General features: G+C 43.4%; 1 long non-coding RNA gene across 1 annotated transcript; it reads right to left on the bottom strand.

Annotated features, from left to right (window-relative positions):
- Positions 1 to 291: 291 nt before the first annotated feature.
- On the bottom strand, positions 292 to 9,897 carry LOC123457218. Its single transcript, XR_006634946.1, has 3 exons — positions 9,824 to 9,897; positions 4,004 to 4,088; positions 292 to 639 (listed from the first exon to the last, which is right to left on the bottom strand). It is a non-coding gene; the product is annotated as an uncharacterized LOC123457218 (long non-coding RNA).
- Positions 9,898 to 17,698: the final 7,801 nt, after the last annotated feature.

Here is a 17,698-nt window from a genome sequence, read left to right as displayed (position 1 = left end):
GGTTGTATTTAGTGAACAAGGACTTTTTGCAGTGTTACATGGCCGGTGAGCTCATGAACGAGAACTGTCCTTGTATAGCACACAGATCACACACTTATTTTGACGGAAGCCCTCCTGCTCTTCCTCAGCAGAGGACTCACTGGTGGAGCCCTGCTCTCTCTCCCCAACAGACAGATCACTTAAGGAAATGGCTGCCAAGACAGCCTTCAGCATGGAGGAACACTTGTTGTAGAAAGATATCACTGAACCCCAATCAGGGTACCATGAGGGTCTGGTGCTCACCTGCCCAGACCCTTCCATTCTGTCACCAGCCAGAGACACCATGTTGCCATCCTCAGGGGAGCATTCTCCACATGGGACGCTGTGCTCCTCAGGAGGGCATAGTGCTAGGGGGCGTCCAGTGACACCAGCTGGAAGGAAGGTGCCCTGGCCTTGGGGTGCCTGTTTCTTGGGGGCTTCCTTCAGGGAAATGGTCTTTTCCTGCTTCTTCTTCTGAAGGTGTGGAGAGCGTTGGGGGCAGACGAGCTTCCTTCTCTTGCAGCATGGCTCTTCCTGAGCAGGGCTGCGTTGACATCCTCTCCTCCAGATGTTCTCGAGCAGCCTTGGGTTATCCCTCTGAAAGTTTGCATTTTGAAAGATCTGAAAGGAAAAGGAAGCTTTTAGTCATTCTGAGGTAAAGCATGCATGACTGTCACACTGTCTCATCGTACTCAGCTGATTATGTGATGGAGAAAATCATTTCCATTGCTTTCAATGGTCCTGTTGCCCTTCAGCATGGCCTCACTAGAAACAAAATGCTCACAGCTGAAGGTTGTGAACCATATGTAGGCCATGACCTGGCCTCAAGAGTCCTCCTAGCCTGCACCTATCTAAGGGGATGGCACACATTTTAATATCAAACATTCTACTTTGTACTCTATACAGTTACCAGTCAGTGAATAGTTTCAGTTATCCTTGAAAATGAAAAGATTTATCAAACTGCCCAGTAAGGACTTATCTTAATATTCATACCCTTATATTAATGCTACTCTCAGTTTTGGTAGAGAATCTTCTCTTTTCAGATGGCAGTGACCTTGGGACGACTCAGAAGGTATGATAGTGCTGGGGGAAAAAAGTGACTGGAGTACTGGATAACATCTCGATCACACCTTCCAAGGCTCAGGGTGTAATGTGGAAGAGGAGGCGGAAAGAATGTAAGAGCCAAAGGAAGGGCAGGACTCCTTACAACGTGCTCCTCCAGACACAAAATGGCCTGGATACCCATGACCTCACAGTGCCTGACACTACCTGCATAAGACCATCATAAGAGGAGGAAAAGATCATGACACCAAAATAAAAGAGAGACTGATTGAGATGGGGAGGGGATATGATGGAGAATGGAATTTCAAAGGGGCAAGAGGGGGGAGGGTGGGTATTACCATGGGATATTCTTTTATAATCATGGAAAATGTTAATAAAAATTGAGAAAAAAACGAAAGACTAATGGATAGAGTGAGGTGATATGATGGAGACCAGAATTGTGAAGGGGAAAGTGGGGGAGGGGAGGGAAATATGGTTTATTGTCTGTAAGTACAGAAGTTGTCAATAAATAAATTAATTAACACAGAAAATGGAAAGCTTACAGCCCATTGTTCATGGCATTGGTAGTGGGAATCTAAAAAAAAGAATTTTTTCTAGGCAAAGAATAATCTTTCATAGAAAATTTGACACAAATATACTCTACCATCATTTTCTTCTTTCCAGAGTGCACTGGTGAATTCTTTGTGCGTATCTTCCTGAACCCATGAAGATTAAGTTCACAGATGAAACGCTTTAAGCTGTCCATTTCAAAAATTTTATCTGCACCACTGCGGTGAAGGACCTCTGCTTCAAAAAGTTCTCCCTCAATCTTCACGGTGTCTCCTTTCTCACTCCAGCCCACAGACTTGAAGGCCTCATTCTCCACTACTGCCCAGAGTTTTCTGGGAAAGGGAAGCCCCAGGAGGCTGCAGGTGCCTTCCTCACTGGCTGCATGGTGGTCTGGTTCTGTTTGGAGGTTCTCTCTGAGGTTTGGATCTCGACTCCTGCCTTGGCCACTCTGAGCTTCTGAACCTCCTCTGGTGTCCCCGTTTGGATCACATGAAGCCTCAGATGGGGCTGCTCTAGCTGGCTGTTCACCAACCACTGGTTTCCCAATGGATTTGTCATTCTTTTTGATGCTCTTAGTGTTCATAGTCCTACACTAAATCCGCGCTACTTGTTCTGAGGATCACTAATCATGTCCTGCCTGGTCCAAAGCACGTCTGTTCTAGAACCTTTGTAGGGAAGCAACAATCTGCTGATGTCACCATGGGCTCTGACATGTCATGTCACCATGGTGACTCATAGTCAGTTAGAGGAGAAACAAGTGCTCAAATGTGGAGGAGTGCTTGACCTAATCTCACCTACAATTTCTTTCCTCAGGAATGTGGATAAAAGTGTAGTTTACATTTTCAGAATTCTCCCCTGATTTCTGACAGGTAAATTTTGACACGGTCCAGTCCTGCAAGTGTTGAGAAACAGATCCCATTTCCTGTCACACCCCTGGAGAAGGATGGGAACTGGAAAAGCAGTTTTCATTCTCTCTGCTTAGCTCAGGGCTCAGCACCTACTTGGTCAAATTGTGGGTGTGAGGCAGCGTGGAGCCTTGGGGGGTGGCTCAGATGTCAAAGACGTTTGCTAGCCGAGCCTCCAAATCTGGGCTCTGATCATACCATTACAGCAGCAGGAGACCTTGGTGCACCCATTGGTGTATGTGCACATTGCACACATGCACACACACAAATAAACAAATACACAAATGTACATATATGTCAGTTTTCGAAAATATTATTCAGGTCAGATCTACAATGAATCCACAGTAACACCATAGCACAGAGGCCTTCCATGATCATTACTGAAAAGCACCCCAATCCCAGGTCTGTCACTGTGATCTTCCAACTGTGCCTGCAGGCTATTTGGATCAAAGCATTTATATACACATATGAAAAAATGTCATTATAAACCCAGCTATTTTTAAAAAAGCATTTTATTTATTTGTTTGTACCTATTTGCAAGGATTTACATGCGTACTAAGGAATCAAACCTGTGTCATTAGGCTTTGCATGCAAGCGTCTCAAACAGTGACTGATCTCTCCAGCCCAAACCCGCCATTTTGTACAGTTAATATATACTAATAGCAAACTGAGCTAAGTTATAATCAACATTAGCAGCTGTGCTACATCTCTCATTATTTGTAGCAATATTTTCTCAGTACTTAGAATTTTATAAACAGACTCCTAAGTTATCACACAGCAGGGTTATTTTAACTTTGAAGAAAAGGCTCATTTGTGTAGAATAATTATGATTTCAAAAACAAGATTGCATCATATGGTCATTTATGCTTGACTTCACTAGAGGACAATTTCATCTATCTTTTAAAAATACTTTTTTTTTTTAAGGAGAGAGTGAGAGAGACAGAGAGAGAGAGAGAGAGCTGGAGCTCATAAATGAGGTGGGTGTGCCAGGGCCTGATGCCACTGCAAAGGAATGCCAGGCCCATGTTCCACCTTTATGTATCTGGCTTTACATGGGTACTGGGAAAATCAAACCCAGGCCACCAAGCTTTGCATCCAAGTGCCCTTAAGCACTGAGACATCTCTCCATCCCCTCATCTTTCTTTATGTTACACAGTATCTCAATATTCCAGGCTGGACCTGAACTCACTCACGCTAGGATTACAGGTGTACATCCACAGGAGAGGTTTTGTCCAATGCTGGGTGTGGAAACCAGAGTTTGGTACATACTAGGCAAGCACTCTACCAAGTGAACTATGTCTACAGCCCCATCTTCAACATCTTAATCACTGTCCATTACCATAACCATCTCATTATGGCACCCCACATCCTAAAATCAATTAAACCAGTCTCAATAGAGGAAATGTACCCCCAAATGAAGGCAAGTAACAGAAGAACTGAGTAAATGAAGCAGTCCATTTCAGCCCTACCTTTGTGTGTCCTAATCAGTTTCTCTTCGTGGAATCTTGCTCAGAAATAGCTCTGTGCTGGGTGTTTCGGTTTCTGTGATGTTTCCTGCACAGACAAGTAAATGAGATTGTGTGTGATTGTGTCTGAGACAGAATGTCCTAAGAAATAAAGCCTCACTTGGCTCCTCCACCCATGAACTTCTCACAGGCATTACAACATGAAGGATGTATTGATTTATTGGAGATATATCATGTTTCTGTGGCCCCTATCTAGTCCCAAACAGTCATGGAATCCTCTTAAGGTCTAGTGAACAAAGAGCATATTTTTCAGTTAACAAACTGCTCTTTTATGTGTCTCACACAGAGGTGTCCTCATCATAATCACTGGTACTGGGAAGGTTCGTTCAGAATGTTGAAGTTGAGTGTGGCAGTGCATGCTTTTAATCCCAGCAACTGGGAGTCAGAAGCAGGAGGATCACTGTGTGAGTTTGAGGCCAGCCTGAAACTACATAGTAAATTCCCAGCCAGACTGGGCTACAGAGGCCCAGCCTCAGAAAACGAAACAAACAAAACAACCAACCAAACAACGACAAAACCCAGAATGTTGACTGGAAGTCTCACTGTATGGAACCACACTCTCCCTGAAAAAGCAACATTTTCCTGATTCTGCGAAATACAAGGTTCTAACATTGATCAACTTTTGACTCAGCCACATTTTATTCGTTTTAAATTTAAAGAGAATGTTTTAACTACCTACAGGCATAACACTCACAGCATCACCAGGACAATTTGGATGTGAAATAATTCATGCCTGGTGCCTTCAGAAACTGATAATCTTACTCCTAAAACACTTCCTTTCATAGGAAGTGGCATATATAATATATAATATATATAGTTTGTTCATTTGTTTGTTTGTGTGGTTTGGTTTGGTTTGGCTTTTTGAGATGGGGTCTCACTCTAGGCCAGGATGACCTGGAAATCACTATGTCGTCTCAGTGTGGCCTTGAACTCATGAGGATCCTCCTACCTCTGCCTACCAGTGTTGGGATTAAAGGTATGTGCCACCGTGCCTGGCTGTTTTGTTCAACATAGGGTCTCACTCTTGCCCAGGCTGACCTGGAACAAGCTTAAATTATTCCCCTTTTCTACTGCTGCATCTGAAATGTGTTGGACCTTTTGTTGAGTGGGCAAGGTCTCCATTTGCCATCACAGAGAAGAGTGCAAAACTGGCAGTCTCCACTTTCACTTTGTGTGGGCCATGGATTTTGTTGGTTATTTGTTCATGATATTTGGTTGCAGTGGGCTGGAAATCCTTGCCAAATATACTTGCAACATTTTAGCTGAAAAAGCAATATTTATTATATTTTAATTAGCATACAGAGCTCTAGGTATAATCATGACATTTAAAAATATTCCTAAACCTCTTTTGGCTCTGTGCATGTTCAATACTCTATATGTCAGGTGAACAATGTCTAGTATACATAGTTTTTATAAAGCAGGAACAAAGACAAAAAAACAAAAATAACAGAAATGATCACTGTGTCATCCTGAAGACCTGAGGTTTGCTCCAGTGTGCTTGTCTCTTTCCACTTTTCAGTCCTCTTATGAAAACCGTTCTCTCTGGCCCATGATCTTTGGTTGTACTCGACAGTGAGAATTCAAAGCCAGGATACAGACTGGGAAGATGTCTTAGTGTTTAAAGATATTTGTGTCCAAACACAAGGACATGACCTCTCATTGTCGGCTTTTGTTTTACTTATCCTAATGCTTTTGATTTTTATTCATTCTATAGTATGTGCCCAAAATCTTGTCATAAAATGACTTAACTTACAGTTATTTCTTCAAATTCAAAATTATTGAAATTCTCCTGGCATATGTCATTCTTTTTATGTGCTAATATTGCAAATTTGGTTTATTTTAGGGTGGTTTTTTTGTTTACGTTGAGGTTGACGTGCAATCACAATACATTTAGCTCAAATATAGTTTAGGTAAAATGTATATGTGCTTGCAAAGGAAAGTTTTGGAGGCTGATGAAGACTGCTACCTTTGCAACATGTGCCAACATGTCAGAAGTGAAACAATACACACATGACTTTAAGAGAACACTATATTCACTTATTTGTGAGGAGAGAGATAGATAGATAGATACAGAGAGAGAGAGAGAGAGAATTGCCATGTCAGGGCCTCTTACCCCCACAAATGCATTCCAGACATATGTGCCACCTTCTGGTTCTGGCTTGGCATGTGTATTGGGGAATTGAACCCAGGGTGCCTTTGTAGGCAAGTCCCATTAACCAGTGAGCCGCTGCCCCAACCCCATAGACACAGACTTTTTTTGTTTGCTTGCTTTTTGTTTTTTGAGGTAGGGTCTCACTCTAGCTCAGGCTGACCTAGAATTCACTATGGAGTCTCAGGGTGGCCTTGAACTCATGGCGATCCTCCTACCTCTGCCCCCAGATTGCTGAGATTGAAGGCATGCGCCACCACACCCGGCTCCTCAGACATTTTTAAATTAAACATCCTGCTTGAGCCCCTAGCAGGCAGATCCTTGCTGAGAAGTGAGGGGGACATGTCACTGGAGATGGACCTTAATGTCAAGCCCTAAGGTGTGTTTAGGGGTGGATCTGAATTCCAGCCCAAAAGTGTGTGGAGAACACTTTGTGCTATGGCAGTTCTTGCTTGCTTCCTTGCTGTTGCTGTTTCTTTTTGCTTGGTGCCATGAAAGGGAGCAAGCTTCTTCTGTCACTGATGGTGTCCCCTTGGATTTTTTGTAAACATGAAATAAACCCTTCCCCCCATAAATTCTGTCTGGATGGGTGTTCACCCTAGCAAGGAAAAGCTGACTAAACAGATGTGGTCACAGCAGAGTAAATTTATTGTCAATTTTAACACAAATTAGAAAGCGAGGATACTTGAAAAAAGTTTTACTAGAAAATTAAGAATGGAAATATCTGAAATCTTTATTAAAATACTGTAAAAGATAAATATTATTACATTTTACTTTGTAATTTGGCTAATTAAGATTTCATTAACACTGCTATAAAGTCAGTTTATGTGAAAGCTATTTTATAAGGATGCATATTTATTTCACTATAATTTTTCCTTTATCTTTCAAGGCTTTTGTTTTATTTTTTAATTATTATTTATTTATTTATTTATTTATTTAATTAGTTTTGAACTCAGTGAATACAATCAAGTTGGTAGCATTATTAGGCTCATCCGTGACCTACCCACTCCTGATTGGACCCTCCTTGTTGATGTAAATGAGTTGTGCATTGTGGAGTTAGCTCACAGTTATTGGTATGATAAATGTCTCTGCATATCATGACCCAACATGTGGCTCTTACATTCTTTCCGCCCCCTCTTCCGCAAAATTTCCCTGAGCCATGTTGGGTTCATTTTTGGTCTGCTTCAGTGCTGAGTTGTTGGGGGCCTCTGAGGCTCTGGTTCTCTGATTTGTTAGGAGTTGATTTTTCTCTGTGTTGGTCTCCTTCCCCTTTGTGCTGGTATCTGTTTCACATGAAAACATCACCCTTGCTTATTTCACCAACTTTTCTTAGTTTCAGCCAGGGCCCTTTTGAGATATGATGGGCTGGTTCTCTCCTTAGGAACTACATATATCTGAAATAGAGAAGCAGATTCTCCACCAGAGAGTAAAGTTAGCACCAGACAAATGGGATTACTTTTTTTTGTTGTTGTTGTTCATTTTTTATTTATTTATTTCAGAGCGACAGACATAGAGAGAAAGACAGATAGAGGGAGAGAGAGAGAGAATGGGCACGCCAGGGCTTCCAGCCTCTGCAAACGAACTCCAGACGCGTGCGCCCCCTTGTGCATCTGGCTAACGTGGGACCTGGGGAACCAAGCCTCGAACCGGGGTCCTTAGGCTTCACAGGCAAGCGCTTAACTGCTAAGCCATCTCTCCAGCCCTACTTTTTTTTTTTTTAATAGAGAATTTAATATGTGTAGGCCCTCTTGTAGCCCATGATTGATGGGAGCTTGATATTGGAGAGTGGGCTTATGTTTGGATATGGTTCTGACTTGTTTCCCAGCTCCAGCTATGGGTCTCATACCACTGAGGGGATCAGTTAGCCAAATCAAGAGCAGTTGGTTTCCCACCATGGCTGTGTGCCACTCTGCACTTGTGTGAGCATCATTACAGGTTATTTGCTGCTAAGTAGGTTAGACCACTAGTTGCTTCGGCAGATATTGTTCATTTTCCCCCAGTCGCCCATGTAGCACCTTCCGGCACTAGATGCGCTGTCTGGGGACTGACTCTCTTCCAGCTTCCAGTCATGTCATTCCATTTTAGGTGTCAACCGCATACAGTGTCTTCAGCAATAGGGTCTTACCACTAACCTTGGGTGGGTCATCAAGTACTCTGACAGAAATCTGTCTTTTAGGAAACCTTGTAGGTCTCTCTGATCAAAAGCTCATTGTGGATGATAGCCATATGCTGGTACTGGGAGTCACAGGTCAGTGCCCACTAAGGCAAGGAAGAAAAAGACAACTATTATAAAAAAGTTAGAGAAGAGAGAGAGAGAGAAAGAGAGAGAGAGAGAGAGAGAGAGAGAGGTGGTAGAAGATTAAGGTAAGTCTTCATCATATCCTCTACAGTGCCTTGTGGTTGAGGTGTTCCCTCTAAGGGCCTGGTGAATGTCCAAGCATTTGGTCTGCCTTTAGGATGTAGAACTTTATGGTACCATTGCCGTTTGGGTCTAGATTTGTGTCCCCCATGCCCTCCGTTGCCCTTCCCTCCCTCCCTACCCCTCCTATTGACTAGTCCTCAAGATGCTTGCTGGGTATGTAAGGCATCTTGGGTAGACTCAGGTTAGGTGCTGTAGATGAGTGAGACTATGTGGCAATTTTCTATGTGTGATTGGGCAAGTTGTCTGAGAATGATCTGTTTCAGGTTCAACCATTTTTCATCAAATTTCATTGTGGCATTTTTTCTTACTGATGTATAGAATTCCATTGTGTATATATACCACATCTTAGTTATCCATTCTTCTAGTGATGGACACCTGGGTGGATTTCCTATCTCACTCCTCCCATCCCTTTCCTTCCATTTTTCATTTTATTTCCATTTCCTCATTCCCTCTTACCTCCTCTTTTTATCTCACTTTATCTTGGTAGTATGAATTGAATCTAGTGCATGCTAGGCCAATGCCCTCTTGCTTAGTTATATCGCCCCCCCCCCCTTATTATGTACTTCTTAAATTTTGCCATAGGGTACTGTAGTAACCATCTCATTGCTAGGACAAAGCACCTTACTAAAAGCAGAAGAGGGGTGGAAAAGATTTCTTTTGGCTTAAGGTCTCAAGGTGAAGCTCCGTGATAGCAGAGGAAAGTGTGGCATGAGCAGAACCTGGATGGATATCATCTTTGCCACAAGAGTTAGAAACCAGCAGCAACCAAGTGAGTCAAACTCTAGCAAGGATGAGCTGGCTATAATACCCCTAAGCCCACCTCCAGCAACACACCTCCTGCAACAAGGCTCCACTTCCCAAATTTGCATCACCTGGGGATCAAGCATTAAAAATCACGTGAGTTAGCTGGGTGTGGAGGTGCATGTCTTTAATACTAGTAAGTGGGATGCAGAGGTAGGAGGATCGCTCTGAGTTTGAGGCCAACCTCAGACTACACAGTGAATTCCAAGTTGGCCTGGGATAGAGTGAGACCCTACCTGAAAAAAAACAAAAAAAAAAAATTTAAAAAATCACATGAGCTCATGAGGGACAACTGATTCAACAACACCACGAGGTTTCACTAAATGACCCAGGCTGTCCTTAAATTTGTAAACCTCCTGCCTCAACATCTGAAGAATTTGGGATTTCAGACCTGTGACATCAGGCTGGGAAACAGGTGAATTTTTTCAATGTTGCTTATTGCAGTCAGGATCACATTGCTTGTAGAAATCACCCAACCAAGAGAGGCTTGTGGAAAAAAAAAGAGGTTTATTTTGGCTTAAAGGCTCAAGGAATAGGTCCACAATGGCAGGGGAAAAGATGGCATGAGCAGAAGGTGGACATCACCCCCCTGGCCCACATAAGGTGGACTATAGCAACAGGAGAGTGTGCCAAACACAGCCAAGGGGGACGCTGGCTATAAAGCCCATAAGCCCGCCCCCAACAATACACTCCCTCCTGGAGGCATTAATTCCCAAATCTCTATCATCTGGTAACATAGCATTCAGAACACATAAGTTTATAGGGGACACCTGAATCAAACCACCACATTTCCGCCCCTGTGGGAAGCCATGCTGGCTTTATCAGGCTTTGCTGTGTCAGCTACTGTGGGAAGCCATGCTGGCTTTATCAGGCTTTGCTGTGTCAGCTTCTTTACTGCTTTTGTATCCTAATTGTCTGTGCATGAGCACATGATGTTATCCTAACATGGCTGCTCACCTATCCCGATTGGGTGATGCATAGTCAGCTGATGAGACTTAAGCCAATCAGACGACACTGCACAATCATCTGACCACTAGTATATAAGCTTGGGGCTCTGTAGGGTCAGGGTCCTTCTCTCTTTCAGTCTGGAGCTCCCAATAAAGTGTGCTTGAGAAGAATCCTGTTGTTGTTGTTCTTCCTGCTGGCGGGAGGGGCGCAACACGCCCCCAGCCCCCATAAACTGATAACCATACATGATTTAAAATTCAATGCATTCATTCCAACTTTAAAAGTCCCTGTCGGTTTTAATCAATCCCAATGATGTTCAAACATCTCCATGATCCAAGGTCTTTTAACTGAGTCATAATACCAAAAAGAAATCTCCCCCAAACCCATAATAGCACAGAATAAACATTTACACTGCAAAAGATGTCACTGGCATAGCAAAGAAACATTCAGCCGAAACAAGATTTAAAACAACCAGGGCAAACATCAAATTCTGTAGTTTCAAGTCCAACAACTTGAGCCAGTGACAAATCTCCAAGTCTGTTGGGTCGTGAAAGGCCCAGGCTTGAGGCCTAGTGGAAGTTCCTGAGCCTAGCTAAAGTTTGGCGAGCTGTCTCTGGCCAGCTAGGACTCAGCAAGATGTGTAATGGCTTCTGGCCTGGCACCTCCGCATAGGAGTTGGAATTATCATTTCAATAGTTACAGTTTACTGTTGGACCTTACCTCTCCCCCCTCGCAGGTCCTAAAATCCCCACCTTTGTCCCCAACATTATATAGGCAACTGTTTACAACAATAAAGTGATTTCCTGTGAGTTCCTGCTTCCACAAGACTCCCGACTCAGTGTGGTTTTTCTCCGGTGACTAGGAGAGATTCTGGGTCATCTGACCTCCACCCTCTTCCTCAACCCCTTGGGAGGAACCAGCGGGCCTGCTCCTTCCACAGCACTACCTGCCTGCTGGAGGAGCCCGGCATCTGGAGCCTAACGTGAGGCTCCGGGAACCCGGCAGACTAGTGCCCCTTGAGAAGCATGCATTGAGGAGGTAATCACTGTACACGTGTGGGTGAGCATAACCTCATGAGTTAGTTATAAGGCAATCTTCATATTTACTGCACTAAACTTTGCTTCTATAACCTGTGCTTGCTTGTCAACATCTCTTTGTTCCCTTTCTGTTTCCTTTCGCTTTCAGTTTGCCGGTGGTTTTTATATTTCTGAACAGGGCCTGGCAAACTGCATCTGTGGCTTTTGTATTTCTGAAGGCTTGTGCTTCTCCCCCCCCATCCCCTCTCTCTCTGCTTGGGCCTGTGAAGGCAGGCCAGCTTTTTCTGCCATTATGGAACTTCTCCTGGATCTGTGAGCTTCAATAAATATCCATTCCTCCATAACTGTGCCTGGTGTGGAAATTTCTCAGCGAACCTGAAGCTACCTGATAAGTGGACTGAGATGAACCTGACTATGTGGATGTTGATCTTTTGGAACCTTTGTTTTGGAGGAATAGGCATGGTCTTGGTGCTGGCAACTGAAGGTGTCTTCTGGAATGGTATGCCAAGTTTTTTTTTTATTATTTTATTTATTTATTTATTTGAGAGTGACAGACAGAGAGAGAAAGAGGCAGAGAGAGATAGAGGAGAATGGGTACGCCAGGGTTTCCAGCCTCTGCAAACGAACTCCACACGCGTGCGCCCCCTTGTGCATCTGGCTAACGTGGGACCTGGGGAACCAATCCTCGAACCGGGGTCCTTAGGCTTCACAGGCAAGCGCTTAACCGCTAAGCCATCTCTCCAGCCCGGTAAGCCAAGTTTTATGGGCTATTCTGATGAGAGTCTGAGAATGCTAAGTGCAGACAGCATTAAACTTTGAGGCTTGGTTTATGAGCTTTCTAAGGGGAAGGAAAGACTGCAGGGGACTTTGTTGGAACTGGGCTACTGGCATAAGGGCTGGCTGTGTCCTGCTGCCCAGGCCCAGAGAGTTTAATCAAGGTTAAATTTGTAATGGACTGATGTGCATGGCTAGAGATATTGGACTGAGAGATTTAAGATTTGGTTTTTTGGTTTGTTTGTTTTGGTTTTTCAAGGTAGGGTTTCACTCTAGCCCAAGCTGACCTGGAATTCCCTATGGAGCCTCAGGGTGGCCTAAAACTTATGATAATCCTCCTACACCCACCTCCCAAGTGCTGGGATTAATGGTGTACACCACCACGCCCAGCTGAGATTTAAGATTTTAAGCTAAAAAAAAAAAAAAAACCTCAAACAAGTTAAAACTACAGGCACTGAGACTAATTTTAGGTTATAATGGTTCAATTTACATTGTTTTAGTCTCTCCTTGCTATGCCTTATACCAGTTAAAAATGTTTACTCTGTGCCTTTATATGTTAGAAGTGTTTAACTTGTTTGATTTTACAGGTCTTAATATCTTAAACTGGTCAAGACTGTGGGGATCTTTAAAATTAAACTGGATACAATTTATATATAATGTGTGACAGTTATAAATCTATTGGGAGCCAAGGACAAAATATGGTAATTTAAATAGATGACCCCCCTGCTGGCAGCTTGTGCCTGCTGGGAGTTGGCAGGCAGTCCACCTCCTGGGAGACTGCCACGTGGCTCCCTTGGAATGACCCAGGTGGGGACAAGTCCGCCCTCTAGTGGTGACTGGGCTCACTGATATTTTTCTTTCAGTCAGTACCTTTTCCCACACCTACTGGGCATCAGCACATGCTGGGGAAAAAGTCTAAACATGCAGTTAGTCATATGCTTCAATGTTTTGCCACTCTCGGGCTGTCTGATCAAATTAAAACAGATAATGACCCCTGCTTTGCAAGCAAGGCCTTTATAGATTTTCTCCAGACCTGGAAAATCTCACATTCCACAGACATCCCATACAAACCCCGGGACCAAGCTATTGTTAAAAGATATAATCAAACTCTCAAGTCGCAATTACAAAAACAAAAGGGGGAATCCTTACTCCCACACGAGCAACTAAAAAAGGCATTATTTGCCCTAAATATTTTAATTTTTTCTAAAAAAGATAAACAATTATCCCCTTTTCAAAAACATTGGTCCTCATCTGTTACCTACAGTTCTATCTGAGTAAGATGGAGAGACATATTGACTGGGGCCTGGAGAGAACCAGACCCGCTCCTCACAGGAGGGAGAGGGTTTAAATGAGTCCTCCCTCAAGATAAAAAAAAAAAAAAAACATTTGGCTTTAGGCTTGTACTTTTAATGTCTAACCTTCACACTCAGCTTTAAAGTAGCTCCTGAGAAAGTTCAAACTGGGCCTCTCTTTGAGATCTTGGGCTCAATCCTTACCCTAGATACAGTTTCACCTGTTAGATGCTCTATACACTAGGGTTAAAAGTTAGAACTCATTTGGAGTGTCATGTAGATTTTCAATGGGTTTGTGTTACTTCTAAAAAAGTATAATGACAGTCAACAGCATTGGGAAAATATATTTAAGAGACATATGACATCATAATAATATTTCCTTGGATCTGATTCAGTTACATTCAGAGATTTTGTCTTTGCAAAATAATCATCTTATTTTTGATGCAGCTAAAGGTGCTGATGACTTAATATCTGCTTTTAACTCTGCCTTGCCTGGATGGAATTCTCTCACTTCTTGGATAGGTGTTTCTCTTTTGCTCATTCTGTGTAATTGTCTGGAGCCATTTGGCTGGCCTTGTATCCATAGCTCTGGGCCATTTCACAAGACTTTAGCATCTACATGTAAGCAAGATTATACACATTCGGTGTTTAATAAGAGCTGGCCATTCCTTAAGATTTATATGTGTATTGCTATGATCAAAGGGTTTATTTGCTTCCCAACCTTGAGATAATCTTTTGTACTGAGAAGTGATTAAAGTACAAAAGCTCTGTAACAGAAAGGAGTTTTTTGATAAAAACTTAATGTAAAGCTCATGAAATTTTTGTCCATGGGAAAGCTTTATAAAAAGAAAAAGACCCATTTGGGTACCAGCGAGAGACCTAAAATATCTGAGCTTCCCTGGCTGCTTGCAGTACAGTTGCCCATATGTCCTTAAAAACACTGCTCAGCCACCTTCCCCATCCCCATCCAGCTTTTCCCAAGGTTTCCTCTGGGCATTTGGGCCCCGCCTTCCCCTAATAATTCCAGTATAGATGTGGGGTATATTCATCCTTCCTTCTGTACATTTAACACACTGAGCCCAATGCTCAACGCTGCCTGCCTTCTGGAACGGTTTATGTTTGCAGAGGCGGAATGGCCTATGACTTTCTGCCCAACTGGATGGGCCTTTGTGCCCCAGCCACCTTAATCCCAGATGTAGATATCATTTCTGGAAGCTAGATTCCCTGGCTGAGGTAGTCCTACAAAACAGGAGGGGACTAGACCCATTAACGGCTGAAAAGGGAGGCATTTGCTTGTTTTTACAGGAAAAATGCTGCTTTTACACCAGTAAATCAAGAATCGTCCAGGACAAATTAAGAGGCTCCAGGAAGACTTGGAGAGGAGGCGTCGGGACCCTCAGGACAGCCCACTGTGGACAGGCTTACATGGCTTCTTACCCTACCTACTCCCTTATCTTAGGCCCGTCCATCCCCTCCTTCTTCTCCTCACTGTTGGGCATTGTGTAATTAACAAAATTACACAATTTATTCACCAGCAGCTGGAGGAAATAAAACTTCATCAGGTGGATACATTATCACAGGCTGGCAACTCAGGAATTAAGTTCCTCAGATGACCCACTGCCACCTCCCCTGCCCTCCATGTGACCGATGATGGGTAAGATCCCCAGAGGGGGACAACCTAAAACTGGCCATGGAGTGGCTTCTCAGCAAGCTAAACACCTGGTTCCCAATGACAGATAAGATCTCCAGAGGGGGACAACCTAAGACGGGCCATGGTGACTAATGCTCTGAGCTAAACACCTGGTTCCCAATGACAGGTAAGATCTCCAGAGGGGGACAACCTAAGACAGGGGCCATGGTGACTAATGCTCTTACAAAAACAAAAGGGGGAGATGTTGGGCCCTGAAAGGCTCAGGCGTGAGGAGAACTTCCTGAGCCTAGCTAAAGTTTGGTGAGCTGTCTCTGGCCAGCTACGACTCAGCAAGATGCCTAATGGCTTCTTGCCTCCCACCTCCACATAGAAGTTTGAATTATCATTTCAATAGTCACAGTTTACTATTGGCCCTTACCTCTCTGCCCTCCCCCCATCCTAAAATCCCCACCTTCATCCCCAACATTATGTAGGCAACTGCTTACAACAACAAAGCGAGTTCCTGTGAGTTCCTGCTTCCACAAGACTCCCGACTCAGTGTGGTTTTTCTCCAGTGACTAGCAGAGATTCTGGGTCGTCTGACATCCACCCTCTTCCTCAACCCCTTGGGAGGAACCATCAGGCCGGGTCCCTCCTCAGCACTACCTGCCCACCAGCAGAGCCCGGCACAAATACAATAATTCCCACCAGCAACAAGTCTCTGGCATTCAAATTCCACCCCTCCAGCTAGGCTACTTACAGTCCTGGGAAACTTCATTGTGGTGGGAAGCTTCCATTAGCAGCCATCTCGTGGTCCCGGCATCTCCACTGGGTCTCCATGCAGGCAACACTGCCCATGGATATTTCTAAAACACAAGATCATGTTAAATCTCAATGGCCCTCTCTTTGCTGCCTTTGTTATACTCCACAATACCAGGGAGGGTGCCAGTTTGTTAATCCAGGGGGGAATAAAGCAGACTTTGAAGAACAGGACACTCTTTGAGCACTCAGGCCCCTTCTAAAGAGTCCACATTCTTCTTGTTGCCCCAGTGCAGGTCAGCTAGCCCAATCTCAAAGGCTGTAATCTCTCAATGGCAGCTGAATGGGCAACAGTTCACCCAAAGATTTTTCTTTCTGTGCCATATCCCTCTGCTCACACCAGTTTATTTCTATGCAAAGCAACCCTGCACAACTTCTCAGGACATGGGGATAACAGCAAGCTTCTCACACAAACTGTTTGTAGCACAGTTCAGGCAAAGCTCTTTCTCACCCTCATAATATGCTAAACCTCACGGTCCACAGTTCTTACTGTGTTCAGGTTTTCAGTTCTGGCCAGAGTAGGCCATCAAGCTGTACTTACAGCACTGCAAGGCGTCTCTTAGGCCAAGGTTTCAAATCCTTCCACATTCCTCTTGAAATTCAGCTCCAAAAGGCCAAAGACACACAGTCAGGTGTCTAGCAGCAATCCCACTCCTCGGTACCACTTTGCTGCTGCAGTCAGGTTCGCAATGGATGGAAAAAAGAGTTTTATTTTGGCTTACAGGCTCAAGGGGGAAGGTCCATGATGGCAGGAAGAAACGAAGGCATGAGCAGAGGGTAGATATCACTGCTTGGTCAACATAAGCATAGGAGCACGCCCATAGCATCAGGAGACTGTACGAAATACTGACAAGGGAAAAGTAGCTATAACACACATAAGCCCACCCCCAAAACTATACACTGCCTCCAGGAGACTTTAATTCCCAAGTCCCCATCAGCTGGGAACCTAGCATTCAGAACACCTAAGTTTATGGGGGACACCTGAATCAAACCACCACACTTATCATTTATCTTTCTACAATAAAATTCTTTCTCAGATATAGTTCTATGAATTCCTACTGAGGTGGCAAACAGTCAATGATTCTTAAAGAAATAGCTTGGGAAGTTCACACAAGACAAACACATTGAATAGTGATTTGACTGCAATGTCCTTTTATTCAAGGACAAATTTCATCATTTTTAAAAAGTTCTAATCTCCATTATCCATTAAATGTATGAAGGCCTTAAACATTATTGTCTTTCTATCAAATGACATATTGCAGGAAAAGACATTACATTTAGTTTTTCTATTCAAGGAATTCAAATTACTATTCAAGAAGTAGTTAATTTCTTATGAATAAAGTATTAAAAGAGAAATATATATATATCTTGCTATTTAAGGAAAGGGCTATAGACTTTTATGACATCTATAAATTTGCTCTAAACTCTGCAGCTAACTTCATTTTTATGGCCATTAGCTATCCAGGAAGATTCTGCAATTTGGTGGAAGGGTTTGTCTTAGCAAGAGCACTGTATAGATGACTTAGCTCAAGGTCCTCATAAGCATGAACTTACTGTGGATGACAGCTTAACAAGAAGATCTACAACACAACCCCAAGACCTCTAATGCAAAATATGAGGCTTTTTTGCACAACATGATTCATTCAATTAACTGACAAGAAATTTCTCGGGTGAAAAATACATGAGGCCAAGTGATCTCTGTCACTGTGTGTATGGTGTCATTATTTCCAAGTTTGTAAAATAGTTCCTGCTATGAGCTATATAGA

This window comes from Jaculus jaculus (assembly GCF_020740685.1).
Source record: "Jaculus jaculus isolate mJacJac1 chromosome Y unlocalized genomic scaffold, mJacJac1.mat.Y.cur SUPER_Y_unloc_3, whole genome shotgun sequence".
Lineage (NCBI taxonomy): Eukaryota > Metazoa > Chordata > Mammalia > Rodentia > Dipodidae > Jaculus > Jaculus jaculus.
Note: the sequence above shows the minus strand (reverse complement) of the source record. Positions and strands in the feature narration are given on the sequence as shown.